Genomic DNA, 20,866 nt, shown 5'->3' with positions numbered 1-20,866 from the left:
GGCGAGGCACAACAAAGAAGGGCGTGGAGCGGAAAGAAATCCGTGACACCGCATTGCGTGCCGATTTAACGCGCGCGATTAAGGAGTGTGAAAACCAGAGCGGAAATCTGATTGGGAGGCGTGTGCTGTAGACCTACACCTATACAGAAGCATTTACACACACACACACACACACACACAGGCCATGAGAACTCCCACTCTGCAAACGCTGTAATGAGATACGGGTGGGAGTTTTCATTCACTTCCCAACTCTGGGATACACGGATACACGACCAAGGCGGTTTACCTGATGATGTTGACACGCGTGTTGAAAAGAGAATGGCACTGAACGTCTCAAGTTTTCAACCTAAAACTGCAGATACAGTTTTGACATTTTCATGATAGTAGTTCATTATATAACCATAACATGTAATTTTTTTTTACTTTTTGGTAATTCTCATTACTTGACTTTCTTTAATTTAACAGTGTTTTGAGTGATTTTACTGATGTTATAAAATGTTTTTTAAAATTGTCATCTAAAATTGAAGGCAGGACAATACTGACATTATATTTGACATATTTAATTGGATAATTAAAATCATTTATTTATTTTGATTTACAATACAGAATACTTGAATTTGTAGTAAATGAATAGTACATTTTGGGGAAAATATTTGACTCTAAATACTCTAAATAAATACTCTAAACATTTTTTAGAGTGTATACATATAGTACTATATATATATATATATATATATATATATATATATATATATATGAAGAGTTCAGATGCAAAAGCCTCTAAATGCCATTTGAAATTTTCTTTTTTAATGATGATTTTTATCAAACTTGTATATTTAAGTTCAGTGATTTCACTTTAATGGCAATGATAATTACCTATTAATTGTTGTTTAAGTGAAATTACTGAACTTAAATATACAAGTTTGATAAAAATCACTATTAAAGAAGAAAATTTCAAATGGCATTTAGAGGCTTTTGCATCTGAACTCTTCATATATATATTTGTCGAACACTTTTTTTTTACTTTTGAGTAACCAAAAATAATAAAATAATTTTCATTAAAAATAGCATTAAAAATAACTTGTAAATAAGAAAATAGAAAATCGAACGTCCAATAGAAAAGGACACACATAGGATATTAGGGCTGTAAAACGATTAATCACAATTAATCGCATCCAAAATAAAAGTTTGTGTTTACATAATATATGTGTGTGTAGTGTGTATAATTACTTTGTATAAATACACGCATGTATATATTTAAGAAAAATGTGTTATTAATATATAAAATATTTATGTATAATATTAATTTTGTATAAATATATATATATATAAAGTATATACATGCAAATATTTCTTAAACATATACATGCATGTGTGTGTATTTATATATACAACATAATTACACACTACACACACATATATTATATAAACACAAACTTTTATTTTGGAATGCGATTAATTGCGATAAATCATTTTACAGCCCTAATATATATATATATATATATATATATAATTATTAAAAATTATATAAAATTAAAATAACATCATATTTAACTAATTAAAAGTTAACGTGTTAACTTTGGCAGCCCTTAAATCTTATTTAGTAAATATTTAGCTTTTATTTCAAATAGAGATCCTAGCGCCTCCTTGCGTCTCCTATGGGGTTCACGGAGCCCCTTTTTGAAAACCCACTCTCTAGATATATGAAGCTGTGATTCATGTGAAGACAAGAGCCGAAATGCAGTCAAAACCCTTGCTGGAAGGAATAAGATGAAGACAATGTGAGGAGATCATCTGTGATCCAGGCTAAGAATGAACCACTACAATAACCAACCAGTTTGGAAATGTCACCTGTGCGAGCGCGCTCTCTCTCGTTCCCCACTCGCCAGGCCCGAGACGATGCATCCGCACACTTCAACCCCGCATCCCTGCAGGAAAATGCCCTTTAGAATAAACGCATCCCTTTATGCTGCTATTTGAAGATTGCTTTCCTGAGAGATTCCTTTCCAGCGGAAATCTCCAGAAATGTAGCTCTTTCACCCCGGTAAATAGCACTACACTCAAGCTTTCTGGCAGCAGTCCATGTTTATTAGATTTTGACTTTTGGGGTGTTTTCTCTGCCTTTTTTTCCCTTTTTTGAAAAGCAGGCCTTGTTTTGAAAATCAACAAACAGAAACCTGGCAATGTGTGCCTCGTTTTATCAAATGGTACACAGCTTGGTAATGGCCTCCCTTGACGATTCCAGCTAATCTATGCTGATGACCACAGGGACGGCGATGATTGTCATGTTAGTAGAAAAAAAAAAAATCAGAACAATCATGTTGCGTCAGTTCTACCATTAAAAGACTTGCTTCTCTGCAAATTTCTGCGCGCAGTAATTAATACTCTGGGGCTTGCCTTCACCAGACTGGTACTCCAGGCAACGAGATGCCACTCACCTGATAATTATTTTAGGAAACCATGCACAACTGAATATGATTGACAAATGCAACATTGCTGTAATTGCCTGAAGCATACAGCGAAAAGGGAGAGAGAGATGGAAAGAGAGAGAGAGAGAGGAAGGAGATAATGCCCCACTGTCAAATGAAAGGGAAACTAAAGAGGAAGTCCTACAGAGATCTTGTCATTCTCTACAACAAAGGTGGACACAGGTGTAAGGTCAGATGTATTTGCTGAGTGCCACATCTGATTGCATCTGGATCTGACGTGCATGAGAACCAGTGTTTGAAACTGTTGACTATACAAGGTGCTCTACTTTATTTGAAGTAGTTAAACTACAGTCAAGATACACCTTTGAAAAAGTAGGCTATGCTACAAGTTTGTAATAAAAAGTAGATACTGAACCTGTTCTTTTGTACTCTTCCAATGCATGTTGCAGATACAGTGGAGAGATCTTTAAACGGTATTTCTGTTATAACCTCATAATAATTCTGCATGACTGTCCTTTTTACGTCCAATGACTTTTTTCATTGTCAATATATTTAAAAAATGTCATTTATAAAATATTTTTATACGCATTGTAATGTAATTTATGTTTGATCATAATTATGCAACTTAATCAAGTGTGTGTGTGTGTGTGTGTGTGTGTATATATATATAGGGCTGTCAAACAATTAATCGCATCCAAAATAAAAGTTTATGTTTACATAATATATGTGGGTGCACTGTGTATAATTATTTTATATATGTATATATTTAATAAATATTGTCATGTATTTACTGTATATAGATTTATATATAATTTATATGATATGTAAATAGAAATATTTTATATATAAATAATATTTCTTAAATATACATGCATGTGTGTGTATTTATAAAATACAAAATACAAAAAAATTATACAGAGTGCACCCACATATATTATGTAAACACAAACTTGTATTTTGGATGCGATTAATCACAATTATATATATATATATATATATATATATATATATGTATTATTATCTTCTATTCCAAATGTGTATAAACATCAAACAAACTTTGATGCATGCATCAAAAGGTAATTATATTATTTAATTATTGCAATCAGAATAATGTTTATCTAAAAGCAACTGGATTAAACCTAACAAAAAATACTTTTAAAATACTAAAATTCACTTAGTTAGTCTAAGTCTAAACTGTAATATAACAAAAAAACAAACAAAAAAAACAAACTGTTTCACTATTCATTGAAAAAAATAAATAAATAAAGCTTGCTGAAAAATAGCTGAGCTGCTGAAAAATGTAATAAAGTTAGTAGCATCTCTACTTTTAGATTGTTACTCCCCAACACTGGTGGGAACACAGCGGTTGTATGAGAGAATACATGTTTGAACTATGGAGCTGGTCCCTGTGTCTGAGAGTTTGAAGTCTGGCTTCAGACTCTTAACAAGCGAGGAACGCCAGTCCAGTCGTGCCTCTTAATTTGGAACTGGATATCCCCAGGCCCCAGTGAATGTGGGCTTCAGAATTGGGAGCAGAGCGATTGAAATGTGGTGGAAGAGAAGCCTGGTCTATCCACAGAATCTAAAACATCCAGGGCTGAGCCAGAAACTGGGCTACCTACATCCAGTGCATCGGGGATAACGTCCAATTCCAAAGTGCATAAATTCATTTTAATGATGGCTTTGCTGGGAAGTGATTTGATCATGACATGCATATTTTGGAAGTAAGGGCACATGGCAGGAACCGGATTAAGGGAAGGTTTTTTGGCCTATAACTACAGAAGGAGCAAAACAGATTAGAGGATATAAAACTTATCCTTTTAAAAATACAATAAAGGTGATTTAGACAAGTTATTTAACCTATTGATCTCGAGCATATAGGCCTGGAAATTACTTGCTTAGAATGAAAAGGGCTGAGTTCGTGAGCTCAGAATGATGAAAGTTCACTGAGAAATGAAACTGCTTTCTTTGTAGCCATTGCCTCAAAGTTTTAGATTATGTAAAATAAAAAAATAAAAAAATAAATAATAATTAAAAAAAAAAGATGAAGATTAAAAAATTAAAATCACAAATGTACTTATTCTCTGATGGAAATAAATAAGTAAATAAATATAATCATTTAATTTAATATTATTTAATTTCATTCATTTCACTCCCCCCTTTAGTGTTTCAGAAGAGATATTTTAAATTGTGGACAGATTTGCAACAATTTTAATCTACTATCCAAATTAAATTCATAATGTCTTTGTAGTGCTAAATTCTTCTTTTGTCAACAATTGTCTCATTTGTCTCCATTTTTCATTTCTCCTGAGGACTTCACGAGGAACATCTGCATTAGAAAAGTCCATTCATTTTGTCTTTTCAAACAATCCATAAGAACATACACGATCACAAATAATATCTCGTTAACATCTCTGTTGTGTCACCTAGACAGAAATAAAAATGTAGATTGTAGAACCTCCTGATGAAAAAAAAGCTCTCCTAAGAAAGTCCCAGTAATCTCACATTAGTCCAACGCATTCTCATCCTAGGGCGTCATATAGTGACGCTTTTGACATTGAGTCTAAATCTGATGCACATGGCACCCTTTAGCGTCAATATAACAAGCTTCGGTTATGGGTAGGTTTAGTTCTGGGGTAGTGTTAGGGTTAGACCACTAGGAGGCGCCTTCTGGCCCATATATATCTCATATTGATGCTAAAGGGTGCCATGTGTGTTGGATGTAGACGAAATGTCAAAAGCGTCAGTATATGACGCCTTAGGATGAGACCAGCTGAGTAGTCTCTAGTTTCAGATGTCTCATACCAATCGAATCCATATATTTCAATATGACCTTTTTATTATTTTTATTAAGCTACAAGCTTTCCCGAGCCTTCGAAGAGCAACCTCTGAGCAATAAAGCTTTTCATTTGGCTGTCTTTCTCACACGGTCTGTCTCTCCTCGGAAGTGTTCGTATAATTTCTCCTTACCACTGTACACTGAGTTTAAAATGTTAGGACTTCAAAAGCTCGATGGCAGCGGCCTGCAGTTGTGGAGAGAATTATCAAGGAAACTGTGAGAATTTGAAGGAGGAGGAACGTAATTGGCAGGTTTTTACCTCCTCGACTTGCTAGAGAATATCAGATGGACGGTCTGGATGAAAAGAAGTCTTGTAATAAGTAATGCTGATGTTCAGATGGTCTCTCATCTTTGTGATTAAACACAGGAACGGGAGTGTGTGAGAGAGAACCGCTCATTAACTGGCAGGTTTAAAGGGACACACACCTCACACACTAAAACATGCAAAAGAACAGAGTAATGAGGAGGTCTTGATGAAATACAGCCAGGAACAAATCTTTACCAGCCGACGTGGGTGACATGCCATTGCCACCCTCAGTTAGCTTCATATGAGCACTATGGCTATAAGTTTACATAATAGTTACCATCAGGGCTTGATATTAACTTTATTTTTTTTTTTACTCACCATGCTGTGGCTAATGGTTTTCCAAAGTTACTAGACACTTAGCATTTAAACTGGCCACAGTCCTGACATTGATACCATGGGGAATCACTGCCATATACAGTAGATATTAGGTATACACTCACCTAAAGGATTATAGAGCAACTATAGAAGGATAGAAGCACAACTTTGACTGAAATAACCACTCGTTACAACCGAGGTATGCAGCAAAGCATTTGTGAAGAAGACACAACACACACAACCTTGAGGCGGATGGGCTACAACAGCAGAAGACCCCACCGGGTACCACTCATCTCCACTACAAATAGGAAAAAGAGGCGACAATTGGCAAGAGATCACCAAAATTGGACAAAACGGTGCCTGGTCTGATGAGTCTCGATTTCTGTTGAGACATTCAGATGGTAGAGTCAGAATTTGGCGTAAACAGAATGAGAACATGGATCCATCATGCCTTGTTCCCACTGTGCAGGCTGGTGGTGGTGGTGTAATGGTGTGGGGGATGTTTTCTTGGCACACTTTAGGCCCCTTAGTGCCAATTGGGCATCGTTTAAATGCCACGGCCTACCTGAGCATTGTTTCTGACCATGTCCATCCCTTTACGGCCACCATGTATCCATCAGGATAATGCACCATGTCACAAAGCTCGAATCATTTCAAACTGGTTTCTTGAACATGTCAATGAGTTGACTGTACTAAAATGGCCGCCACAGTCACCAGATCTCAACCCAATAGAGCATCTTTGGGATGTGGTGGAACGGGAGCTTCGTGCCCTGGATGTGCATCCCACAAATCTCCATCAACTGCAAGATGCTATCCTATCAATATGGGCCAACATTTCTAAAGAATGCTTTCAGCACCTTGTTGAATCAATGCCACGTATTATTAAGGCAGAAAGGGGGTCAAACACAGTATTAGTATGGTGTTCCTAATAATCCAGCTGGTATCATGTCTCTATTCTGCGGAATGAAATAAGAATCGGAAGCATTTCAGATGCATTTAAGTATCAATATGTATCAAAAAATGTCTATTTTTGACAACACACGTTGCACATAGTTTATGCAACGCCATTTCATTTCAGTGCAAACCATACTGGAACCAACACAAACCCACTACAGTTCAGAAATTTCAGATGCCTTTTTAAAAGACTACAACTGTAAAATGTATGCATATATTACATATAAAATTCAACCCACCAAAGTTGCTAGTAGGAGTGACAGCGTTACACACACCTCTGCTGAAATCCACACGCGTTTGGCAGGGGTTAATGCCACTAATGATGTAAATCTATGAAATCAGGATATAAAACTAATATATTGGCCAACAGTGAGCAAATATGCTGTCAAATCTGTGATTGAAAAAATGGAAAATGACTGCAAGTTCAATGAAAGTCCATTAATGGTCCAGATCAGGAAATATCTCTGAAAGTTATTAATGTGTATAGCGCACAAGAAGCCTAAAAAAAGGCAAAGGAAAGTGATTTAGGAAACACTCAACAAATCACGTTCCTCCACTGCGCTCTGTTTAGCTGAAATAGAGCTGGGAGTTGTGGTATCATGGTAATTCTGCACTCAATATAAAAACGCTCGGTTTTCAACGGCATTGCAGATTCGAGTTATCCATCAGGCATCAAAACAGAACAAACTCGCTGTCACAACATGCAGACGTACTTCCCAATGAGGGACTCTGACCGCTGCGGTCAGGTTTTTTCTGTGACGTGCTGAGTTATGATTGTTCTCAACAAGCCATTTTTCTCTCATGCGTTCCACGGCAACCATCACAAACTTCCCGCCGCGCCGCCGTCGACAATAAAGCTCGGGGAAGGGATGATGTGTAGCTATTTGTTTTGCAAGGAAATGAAATATTTATCATCAGCGAACACCTACCAGGAACAGAGAGCGGACAGGCAAAGGCTCATCTCTCGGCCCTGTGGCAGTACGTCTCCTTCGGGGCAGAGAGATGGGCCTCGATCCTGCTGGGATCCACCTCCACTTTTCAGGATTTCAAAGCCTCCGAAAACTGCAAAGAAAAAGGTTCTGACGTCCCAGGAAGAGAAATAGAGTGAGACACAGGGGTCGCCTCAGTGGTTCTGGTGTTGAGTCAATTACCATCTGGGCCAAACGGATGATCTATGCTCAAAATCAACACCTCATAACAGCTGGCGTCCAGCTCAAGAGTTCAGGTGCTGTGACCCATGTCAATTCATGCAATCCCATTTCATTTAATTGTCTTTAACGATTCTCCTTTGTGAATTTACACATGTACTACTGTTTAAAGGTTTAGGGTCAATTTGATTTTTTTAATGTTGAAAAGTAAATTAGATATACTGTATTTTTTAATCAAAATTTTCTCTAATTTATTTTGAAAATATAATTTATTGCTGAGGTAGCATTCATCCAGTGTTCAGTGTCCCATGATCCTTCAGAAATCACACTAATATGCTGTTTTGGTGCTATATGTTGATATATGCAAATAAAAAAATTCTGGAAACCATATATATATATATTTTTTTTTTATGAATTAAAAGTTCAAAAGAACAGCATTTCTGCATTTATTACTTTTGAATTGCCAGTTGGCATCCCTAATAAAAGTTTAAATTTGGCAAAGGCATTGCCAAAATTAACATACATTTTTTTAAGTTGCTTTTCAGTACAACAAAAGTTGTTTTATGTTTTATGTTATCCTCTAATAGTTGTTTGTTGAGTATTTTTATATTGATATCGGGGTGCACCGTTTCCCAATATTTGTTTTTATGCTTGTGCCATGCATGAAAAGGGCTATAAAAAAGTGTATCATTATTATTGATTCTCAATTTGCATGCACACACAATGTTAAATGTGAAATATACATTGAAACATGCACTGTTTTTAGTGCATGAAAAAATATACGTTTTAAATATAAGTTAAATGTGAAACATGAACTTTTGTTTTACTTAAGAATATATAATTTGCTGTTATGACAGTATAACCTATATAGACCCTATTAGACCCTATCAGGAATAGACCCTATTCACAACAGCTCCATCTTTAACCTTTAACAGAAATGAAAGTGAGGGATAGACATGCATTTCAGTACAAGTGGATTGTACTGTTATTAATGTGTTTCTGCAAAAATATCCGTTAAAGAAATTTCAGTAGGAAAAAAAACTCCAGACAACATGCGCTGTGGAAAATGTATTACATTTAGGGTTTTAAAACTAAATTTATGATTTTTTTTTTTTTTTTTTTTTTACAGCGGATATCATTAAAAACATGGTTATTATATCCCTCACAGTGTCGCCTTCATACCTGTCCTGGCGCTGCTCTGAATAAGGTCTATGGGGTTCAAATGTGTAAAAACATTTTCTTTTAAAACAAAAGGGAAATACAAGACTGATGTGGCGAGTGAAAGTGAAAGCGAAAGCGTATCTCTAAACAAGAAAAGATGAACTAGAGTATTTTGAATTTGACATGTGGACACCACAAACAAGCTTTAGTGGATTTACAGATGCTTCGGTAACAGCGTGCAGAGGAAAGCATGCATCTTTTAAAACCTCAAACAGAGTAACCCTAGGCAATTACACTATTTTTTTTATATTTGAGACTGACAATGGATCCATCTTTCCATATGACGTGCAAGCATTAGCATATGGTTTAAAAAAATACAGCATTAATACTATACACATTTTGATCTGGTTTGGGCTCTCGCAAGGTCTAGGTCAGGCCAATGTAAGCAGCTCTGGGTAAATCTGTATGTCAGAGTGGCCGTGTAAGTCCAAGGCCACAGAACTGACATCTGACGTACGTTTAGAGATTTGTACGGGCTTCTGGTCCATTGAGGTGCGGCCCAGGACTGCTTCCCATTGGTGGCTTGACCTGCTGCTCTGCCTGCTGTTAAGACATGAACCAGAGTTTGGGGTCTGGACCCATGAGTGTCAGAGGAACCCCCCAACGCCACACCACACACACACACACACACACACACACCTACCTCTAGAGGAAAAAGTGTTAGCATATTTATAAATCATTCAGAATATCAGTCTTGAGGTGTTGAATAAGAGATTTCAACTTTTCTCCTATGTAAATGATGATCTTAGAACAAACTAGAATAGAATAGCTCATTTCTATAGGATACATTCGTTTTATTGTGTATTGTGTCTGTGTTGGGGAAGTTACTTTTAAAAGTGACATGTTGAATTATTGAGATTTAATAATCGCAAGCAATTTGAATATTTTGCATTAAAACATATACACTGGGTTGTTTCTACCCAAATTTGGGTCAAATATGGACAAACCCAAATGTTGGGTTAAAAATGTAATTAACAATTTGGGTTTGTCCATATTTGACCCAAATTTGGGATGAAACAACCCAGCATTTTTTTTGAGTCTATAGACTTTGTGTTTCACTGACAATTATCGATTTACAGTCGACACTTTTTTTATCGACAAGTACGTTTATATGGTGTTTGATATTTACTATAAAACAAGTAAAAAATAGTCATTCTAAAACGGGTAAAATAAAAAACAAAGGAAATAAGGTCACAACTGAATTATTCCAAAAAAATATTGAAATCAAATTATTACTTAAGTGTAACCAACACAAGGAATGATAAAATACAAAACGATATGGTTCGTGTATACGAAAATACGAATTTTACGTGGTGGCTAATTACGAGTTTGTACGATTTTTGCTAAATCGTACATATTTTACGAGTTGCACAATTCGTGTGAATTCCTACGAATGATCAATCCCTGACTCCGCCCCTAAACCTACCCATCACGTGGGTTTAGACAAATCGTACAAATTCATACGAGTGAGGTTGTGAGATAGCGTTGGGTATTCACACCTGTTTAGATTCAAGTAATGAACCATCACACGTAGTCCCAAAAGTGTTTATCTGAAACGATTGCAGTTTTACAGTCGCTGTCCCCTCATTAATGGCCAGTGTTTCAGCGGATTCAGGATTGTGGCGAGCAATGGTGGGATGTCTGGTTCTGGTTAGCCAAATTCATAGTCCAGCGAGGATCGTGAAAGCTAGACCAGAAGTGGGCGTCAGGTAAAAAGCAGCTGCTATCCCCAGACCTACAGGAAACGTCTGTGGGTGTTAACCTTGTCAGAAACTGTTGGCCTGCATGCCGTCTCTCCAACCGCTGCCAAACAGCAGGTAGAGGAGAGAACTGTAAAAGTCATTCTGCTCTCAGAGATGGACTCTAATAGGCCAGAATAAAACATAAGCACCTTATTAAGACCAGCTTCATTACATAGGCCTGCTTTTTATGACTGGACTGATGTGATCGCAATTACTGCTCGAATCCGAGAACACCTGGAAGCGTCGGGTAGGAGGAGGGCGAAACAGCGGTTAGAGCTTTCCGAGGCTTGTTTAGTTTCAGTTTTATGGCTTTTAAAGAGAGGAGACCTGACGTTAACCTCCAGCAAGTACATGCTATTGATCTAAAGCAGCTTGGAGAAGCCACACAGAAAAGTGTGAAAACGCTTTTCTTCTCGCTTGCCAGATTACCTCTTCCTCTCCACCCAATAAGGTCGAAACTTCAAGTTCAACGAAAGCCTGGACAATTCACATCTTTATCATTTACTTTTAAGATGAGCAGACCCACACTGTAAAAAAATGTTGTTGGTTTAACTTAAAAAAAAATGAAGTAACCTGGTTGCCTTAACATTTTAAGTTCGTTGAAATGGAAAAATTGAGTTAATGCAATGAAGGAGATTGATTTAATCATCAGAAACTCAATATATTATGTTATCTGAAGCACATAAATAATTTAAGTTGATTTGACAAAAGAAAAAATGTTGAAAAAAATGTTTTTTTACATTGCACAGGTGTCATCATTTTCTTTAATTGAAATAGGGCTGAAAGAAAATAATACAAATGACAATTAGAAATTTGCCCTTGGTTTTAATTGAAAACAATAGGTTTAAGCTGAAGTACAACAATTACCATACAATTAATTCAAACTAAATAAAACTAATAACTAAAAATACTAAAACTAAAGCCAATTAAAAGTCATCATAACTAAATATAATATACTAAATTATCACTTTGATTAAATTGAGATTCAATCCAATAGTGTTATTTTAGTCCTTTTTAACATTTATCTAAACCAAATAAATTTTGATTAAAAAATAAATCATATAATCTGATGATTTCTTTTGTGAAAAAAGGGAAAAATAAAACGACAACAAATGGCAAAAAAATAAAGTGTATGAGTAAAAAACAAAACAAAAAAAAGGTTTCAGATTTTTTGCTGTACAAATTCAAGGGCAAAGACACTACGAAAACAAATCGTGATGCAGAGGTGTAGAGTGTGTGTGCGAGTAAAAAGTGAATAAACAACATGCCTGTACTCTATTCGATCTGTTTAAGCCATTATAAAGCATGAATGCTAAACCCATTAGAGAGAGAGAGAGAGAGAGAGAGAGGCAGAAAAGAATAATTGTACTTCTATTCAGGCCCGTGATGGTTCGTCCCTCTCCAACTTCAAAGTGATCGTGATTGAGTCAGTCTCATTGTGGCGTTTGTCCCCCTGTCGATAAATCTACCTGGAGAAGTTCTTTTGAATGCACATGCATTTGATCTCGTATGCAGGCGACACATGTCACAGTAGGTTTCTCCCATAGTTCATAGTCTTTCATAGCCTGCCATGTGGGCAAAACTTGATTTCTTTTGGCACCAGGGTAAAACAGCTAGCGCAGATTTCAATAGCGTCGTAGCTTAGCATGCAGAGTAGCTGCTGGAAACCCCAATTGTTTTTCAGGACGACTGAACAGTAATCCAAACTGACTATCTCTCAGCACAATACGACCAGCCGCCCCACCGCGCTCAAAGCCCCATCACGCAGACAAGCACATATTAAGAGTATATTTGCACTACGTTTTTTTTTTTTTTCATATTTACTTGTCTTCGCATTATTTTAAAAAAAGCTTCTGATGGCTAAAAGGGAATTCTCTAGGAATGAATTGCACACCCTGTTAGTGTGCAAATAAAGCTTTCTTTTATAAACTTAACTTTATTTGTCATGCACTTTGATCTTTGAAGCTGCAGACCTTTTGCAATCACGTGGTTATAGTCTAAAAAGCAAAATAGGGTCACTTTAAAATGTTCTGCTTATCAAAACGATTCATTGATTGCATACTTATTCATTTTGGAAAGGTTAAGTGTTCAAAAGGTGAAAAGAGAGCATGTAAAATTACTATTTGTTTAGAGACGTGACCACGAGCGTCTGTATTTTATGTTAATAATAATGCCGCAGCGAGACTCTAAATCAAACCTTCATCATAACTCACTGAGGACAACAACGGTCTGCTTATGAGGACTGTCACACGGGTGTCAGCGCGTCAGGATGGACTGACAGCTATAATTACACATATCACTCACGCTCAACAACTGGAATTAAGCAGACACTTAGTAATGAGCAATCTGGACCCGATCCTGCTCTGACTGTTCGTTTTGCTGCCGTGGCAGTTTTAACCAAAGGGGAAAATAAGTGTCATTAAATGCAAAACTGACAAGTTTCAAACATAAGGAGCTGCTTTGAGAAACAATAAAACATCAGAAATTACAATATATTGATGCTAATAGCTCATTTGCTCATAATAATAAAATGTTTATGAGTGAATACAACTGTTTATGAGTGTAACGTTTATATTCAAATGTTTGGGGTCAGAAAGATTGCAATACACTCTAAAAAATGCTGGATTGTTTTAACCCAACTTTGGGTCAAATATGGACAAACCCAAATATTGGGTTAAAAATGTCATTAAAAATGTAATCCAATGGCTGGGTTTGTCCATATTTGAACAACCCAGCATTTTTTTGAGTTTAGAAAGACAAGTTTTATTCAGCAAGAATGCAGTAAATTGATCAGAAGTGAATGTAAATATGTCAGAAAAAGTTAAAAAATAAATTTTATTTTAAATTATTTATTTCAAATAAATTTTGTTCTTTTAAACTTTATTCATCGAAAATTCTGAAAATGTCAATGGTTTCAATAATAATAAAAAAAAGATGCTGGGTTGTTTCAAACAAAATTTGGGTCAAATATGGAAAAAACAAATGTTGGGTTGAAAATGTAATTTAAAATTTTAACCCAACTTCAACTTTCAACTGTTATTTTTTTTTAAATTATATTTTTAACCCAACATTATTTGACCCAAATTTGGGTTGAAACATCCCAGCATTTTTTAGAGTGTGTATAAGAATGATTTCTGAAGGACTATGAATTAAAATGTATTTAAATTTTGTGTTGAAGACTTTCAAAAACAAAGGATTGTGAGAAATGTTGAAAAAGTGTGACAACTAGCCCCTATTTTTCTGTATAAATGACACATTTAAGACACAGCAGGTCAGCTTTGCCCCTTTCAACAAATCAAATATATTTAAATATGTTAAACAGGTCCCTAACAGGAACCTCTAATAGATCAGTGTAATATATATATATATATCAAAGAAAAAAAAATGATTCAAGAAAGCCGGGGGACATTCAGACGACCGAAACAGGGAGACAGTGGGCTCAAGTTCTCTAAGCCTTTCCACTGCTGGGTATTAACCAATCAAAGATGGGGTTTCTCTCTTCCTCTTCTGTCTCGCCCTACTATTTTTTGGCCCAAAAAGGCTGCAGGCTCGGAAATAATCGTAATGAACAATTCAAAAAGAACAATAATGAGCCTTTTATATTCTCTGGCTAAAAAGATTGTAATAATCAGGATAATTATGTTATATTTCTCCAGGTCATCCCTCATTAAGATCAGAGGCACGGGCTGTGAAACAGCTCAGTGTTAATTTGGTGTCCTCTTTGTAAGAACAAAGTCGTCCTGCGGTCAGGTTAGTCAGAGGACAATCAAACCCAGGCGATGATGATGTGGTGAAACCATCCCCTGTAGGCGGGCACCATCAGGAACCATGACAGAGAGAGACAGAAAAAAAAGACACTCTGAATGAGAAGCGGCCGTGAAAATGGAGTGAAGAGCTCAGTGATCCGTCAGAGTGGCACAACATAATCAGTTATGTCTTTACAAGCAAAGTCACGGCAGACGCTACAACAAAATTAGCCGTAGTGGTTATGCAATGCTTTTTATGTAAGATCATATGCTGATGGATGAACTGATCGAAATCTAGCCAGTGAAACTAATTGCTGATTGAAATTCTAAAGCCCTCTGATGATAATGGACTGATTTTTTGCAGTTAAAAAAACAAATCCAACTATAGTTATTTTTATGAATGATTAATTTGTCCAAAGGCAAGCAGTATACGTACATTAAAGACCAATTGAAGTGCCTTGAAACTCACAGCATTATTCGATGTGTTAACATCATTTCCACTGAAACAGGAAGACAGGGCGGGACATACCGAACAGCTCCTCCCCTTTTATAAAATAGCCAATAGCGTTTTGTTAACATAATAAAAATCTCTAACCATTTCTCCTCCATATTGCTTTAAAATATAGAATTCAGTGCATAATTCAAATGGGTTCATAATCCATTACGTTTTGCGGTCTGTGCCGACTCGCGCATATGATTCGCTCTGTGCTGTCGTGTCAGAGGCTCTGTTCTTTCTTTGGGTTAATTGCATGTTCAGATATTCCTACGCTATCTCACGACCAATTCGTACAAATTCGTACGAGTGATTCAAAAGTGGCTAATTCGTACTAATTCATACGACCTCACTCGTACGAATTCGTACGATTTTTGTAAACCCACGTGACGGTTATGTTTAGGGGCGGGGTCTGGGGTAGGTCATTCGTATGAATAGAGTGCCGAAGTTACGACATCACTCTGTAGGCCAAAATGCGGAAGTGAGTTAGCATTTTAGCACTACGGTTCCCTCGCTCTAAAGCCTATGGGATTTTTGAATGGGTTTTTGCTAAATCGCCTGAAATAAGGTCTGTGGTGAACAAAGCCTCTAAATATTTTCACGTTTTGATCTATGACATAGAACACACAGTTATAACCTGCTTGTGGTTTTTTAAACTTTATTGTGTCTGATTGCGTTTTTTTAAAATCTTTATATAGGCTTCAAAATGTATCAATTTTGGATTAACTTGTAAAGATTATTTTGCTAGACAAAACGTGTAAGGGTCACAACTCTTTGTTGAACACAGATCTTATTTTTTGCGATTTTCCAAAAGTCTATGGGGAAAATGCATTGCTTTTCGACCAAGGGAATGCGCCGCTAGCTTCCGAGTTGTCCAACAAAGTGACGTCATCACTTCGGCACTCTATTCATACGAATTGGCTAATTCGTAAAATATGTACAATTTAGCAAAGTGAGGTCGTACGAATTGTTACGAATTAGCCACCTCGTAAAATTCGTACGAATTCCCGTGAGATCGGGTTGGATATTCATACAACAACATATTCTGGGGGCCATGAACGTTTTGTAAAAATCATCAAAAAAGTTGCGGGGAAAGAGTTAAGCAGCTCTTGCCATATAATTGTAGTTTGTATCCAGAGTTTGTACGTTCCTGAAATAACAAATAAACACCATAAAGCTATTACACTATTTCAGTTATATACTATATAAGATGCAGCAGACTCGAGAGATATGGATGTTAACAGTGTTTTATTTGAGCAAATTCCTCCCACAGAAGAGTAATGAAGGTATTAAACTTCAGTTCTTAGGCAAGTGAAGATAGTGATCATGACTTCAACAGGTGAGTAAATAGTAAAGCCATTTAGCAGGCTAAAAAGTAATAATCTTTGTATAACGGGTCTGGAGGGAACAATGGAGAAGAGGAACAGGAAACAGGAACTCGGGAATATTAAGTAATATGTTGTCCAAGTCGAGGAGTGTGTATGAGGTGTGTGTGCTGATGAGGTGAGGAACAGGAGGGATGCTGGGAAATGTAGTGTGCTAAGGTGGACCCCCAATTCTTTGTTTTTTATGTTCTTGGAGAGCTTTAATTAGAGAGGTCAGATGGTCCCTAAACACCCCATAATTCACACCCTGGTCAAGAGAATGGATGGGAAATATGTGAAAACATTGCAATTGGAGAGGCGTGACGAAATTCATTGCTGAAGGCAGAGGCGAAAGAGAGAGCGAGAACCGACCAAAAATGACCTCTGTCAGGGCCTGGCAAGACTTCAGCCTCTCCCCGGCAGGGCTTCAGATACGGCTGACCCCTGAATTAATCTCTGTTCTGCCTCCATCACAGGCACAGCACAACATCCAACCCATGCAATGAAAGCACTTTCTGATAATAAACTGCTTGCAAAAAGAAGAACACATCATAGGGTTACGAGCCCAGGCCTCCGATACTAAACCTTTCGACCAGCAAAATACAAACCATCTGGAAAACTCAACAAAGCCACAAGATGAGCGGAGAGATTCGCAGGGACATGATTTGATATGTTTGGTCTCCAGATTGAGGACAATATTTCATTTAGCATGAAGTTGTCATTTATTTTTGTATTATTTATACTAATACTATTACACTAATTATTAATATTGCATATTATCTTTTCATATTTGAATCTCTTTAGTTTGGCGCTTTTGGCATTTTTTAAAACTTTTTTAGGCCTACTTTTAAAAAAAAATCAATAGTTGTGGTTAATAATAGAAAAGTGTTTCATACATATTATACATTGTATGCAAATTTAAACACATTTAAAAGTATATGTGTTATGAATGGTTTTCATAACACATACTTTCTTACTCAAACGAGTCCATTCCCAAGTTCCCAAGATTTTCTGGTTGCCAGACATGGCTTGGATCCCTCCTTCAGGTCTAAGGGATTTAAGGAATTTTTGGCATATTTTACCATTTTACAAATTAAAAAAGTAATGGCATGCCTCTACTCAATAAACCAAATTTTGGATATCATATAGCACATCGAAGTTTGGATCCATACTTATACTTCAAATCCCTAAACCCAAGTATGAACATTAGTAATTAGCTTCTACTTTGTAATTGTGATTTCTAGAGGATTGTTTGGTAGTTCTATGACTTTGTCCCAAAAATCTGTTCATGGATGTACTTGGGGGGCGAAAAAAAGGAGGAAAATACTGTACATTCGGTCCAAATCCGTACAACCCCTGCAGGTCTAAGAGTCATTTGTTATGGCGCTTCCTCTCGGAAGACAAAGAGAATTCAAGCGCTCAGGAACTCAACATAGCCAACGCTTCAGAGCAGTCCAGAGGGACTGAAAGGGAGGTGAGGAGGACGAGAGTTAGCCACGAGCCTGTCCAAATCCCCCCTTCCACTCTTTACCCACCCCCCCACACATATGTCCCTTTATGCCCCCCACCACAGGCTTTATCACGGAGCCGAGCGAAGTACCCGCTTGCCAAAATGGAGGGCTGATCAGGAGGAGTGCCAGATCCTCTGCCACCTCGCCTCCACTGCTCCAAGACTACGACTTGCTTAATTATGATTAATTGCTGCCTGGATAATCAGATACAGACTCAAAAGGTTGGAGATGACAGTCCAAGGACACTCTGAGAAAGGCAAGGTATGTGTTCATTAGGAAAGAAGTGAATACCTCAGCCACACACCCTCACCTTACTTGTTTTAAGTATTTCAAATAGAATTAATTCTAACATTATATGAGAGGACACCCGAGGGAGGACAGAGGCTCGAGTGTGTGTATTTCCAGCTAGGGCTCACACCTCTTGCAGTGCTGTCAGTTTGATGATTGGGGCCGCCTTCGGAATGACTGACGGGAATGGCACGTCTTCATTGTCTGCCGTTACTCTTTGGGTGGCAGTGGCACAAAGAAAGAGAGGGAGAATTTCATGGCATTACTATCAACTTTTGCTTCTCAAATAATTGACATACTGTTTCAAAACCATGCATTCATTTCAAAGGCCAACCAAAGTAGTCTGCACAACCCGATCTCATGGTTAAACAGCTGTTTTACAAGGGGGCAATTTTGTATGAATTTATAGTTTTTAGAGAAAAAAAGCATGAAAGTGCACCCCTAAACAAAGTCCACCAATGATTTTCACAACACATACTTTCTTACTCAAACGAGTCCATTCCCAAGTTCCCAAGATTTTCTGGTTGCCAGACATGGCTTGGATGAGATTGTACGAATTCATATCCATTAGCCACCAATTCGCCAAAACGAATTGGCATGAGATTATATTGATCTATCTTTAGAAACTTCTGAAACCATATATCTTTGTATAAAAAACCAACGCATTCCCATCCCAAGGCGTCATATACGACGCTTTTGCCAAAGCGTAGACATCCAACGCACATGGCACCCTTTAGCGTCAATATAACACGCTTTGGTTATGGGTAGTTTTCGGATTCTGGGGTAGGGTTAGGGGTTAGACCACTAGGAGGCGCCTTCTAACACATATATATCTGCGTCTCATTGACGCTAAAGGGTGCCATGTGCGTTGGATGTATATGCTTTGGCAAAAGTGTCGTATATGATGCCTTGGGATGAGAATGGGCTGGAAAAACATACTTAAACATACTTTGGTGTAGAGCCAGACCGATATATCGGCAGGCCGATATTAGGTATTTTCTAAAATATCGGTATCGGCAGTTATAATGGCCGATAAATGAATATTTCAAAAATAAAACAAAAACAAATATAAAAATGTTTATATATTATATAAATAATATATCTTTATTTATATATCGAGATATATCTTTTATAAAAACATTACGGAAGAAATGGTTACATTGGGATTCCTGAGATTTGTGTGTGCAGGGCTGGAAGTAATGGTGTTTGTTTTATAAGACATTGGACTATTTACTAGCAATATTGTTCTCCCTCCAAGGCATTTAATGTGTAATTGCATTGAAACATCTGCATATCAAATTGAAACCATTGCAAAATTGAGTATTTAGTTTGGGTTATTTGTCATTTAGCTGTTCTATTAAAAAGTGCACAGTAATAATTTATAATTTTGTATTGAATGCCACAAACAAGGCTCTGTCTGCTGAGTCGTTTAGGATGCTGAAAATATGATGGGTCAAGATTTGGAAGTTATTTGAACACAGTCACAAGAGACTGACTAAAAGCAAAGCCTCAATATTTTCCGTCTCCTAACTAGTGTCATGAGATCAAGATCAAATTTATAAGAGAGTAATCCTTTCTGGAACACCAGCCCATTGGACTTTCATTTAAGCAGAAATTATACTGGCATTCTGAAACTCAGAGGGGTTAATAATCCAGTTTAATTTCAGGCCAACATTGGTGGAGTTTGGATGAAGCTTTTCTTAAAGGAACAGTTCAGGCCAAAAAAAAGCATCATTTACATGTGCATGTTGCTCAAAACCTCGATTTTTGTCAATAATGACAGGATTTTAATTTCTTGGATGAACTATTCCTTTAAATTTTAACTCAAGAAATCTTCAGTATGCTCAGGATCCCTGGGGAAAGCCTCAGCCATCTCATCCTAGAGTTAGTGGGACAGACATCCATTAATTCTCTCTGTGTACCTCTGTATAATATATGTAATATCATTTCTACTTGGTTACACTCATAGCCCGATGTTCAGAATCCAGGAAAAAAAAAAATCCATAATTCACTCGCGTTAATGGGCTATGTGGAGTAAAAAGCGGTTTTACTCATAAGTGCAAGGAGATTACTTTTAAAACGTCTATTGAAAATTTTCTCCAACCATATCTGATGAAATATTCAGGCCCTTGACCGCATGTTATCTATGTCATATTACCAGTAATATTGATCAGCGAAATTATTTAGTGCTCAAACAGTGATCCAAGACTATATTTTTCAAGTACATTAAGCATTCGAGAACTTTGAATATATAATGAATCTCTTGAAGGACTCTATATGGGTGGCTTCTTATGGCAATGGATTAAACACTTAATGCAGAATTCAGGTAAATCAGTTGACAAATTGGTGAAACCAAGTTAAAAGAAAAAGGAAAGCAACCTGAACAAACTTCACAAAATTCACCAAACAAAAACACTTGAATTTAGTATTGGATAATGTATTGCAATAAGAATCTGTATCTTATTTCACCATGGTTAAGAGGTGTTCATATACATAACTCCCTTAGAGG

General features: G+C 36.8%; 1 long non-coding RNA gene across 2 annotated transcripts in view; it reads right to left on the bottom strand.

Annotated features, from left to right (window-relative positions):
- Nucleotides 1-20,866, bottom strand: part of LOC148971537 (uncharacterized) — a 66,154-nt gene that overhangs the window by 21,439 nt on the left and 23,849 nt on the right. The window contains exon 3 of one of the 2 annotated variants that reach the window (XR_016146937.1): nucleotides 14,156-14,758. The exons of the other annotated variant lie outside the window; for it this stretch is intronic. This is a non-coding gene — a long non-coding RNA (uncharacterized LOC148971537). Of the gene's footprint in view, nucleotides 1-14,155; nucleotides 14,759-20,866 lie in introns of those variants that run through there. 2 annotated transcript variants of the gene reach the window in all.

This window comes from Pimephales promelas, chromosome 17 (assembly GCF_988280905.1).
Source record: "Pimephales promelas chromosome 17, fPimPro1.hap1.1, whole genome shotgun sequence".
Taxonomy (NCBI): Eukaryota; Metazoa; Chordata; class Actinopteri; order Cypriniformes; family Leuciscidae; genus Pimephales; species Pimephales promelas.
The sequence above is the reverse complement of the archived record's forward strand: the minus strand, read 5'-3'. Positions and strand labels throughout refer to the sequence as shown.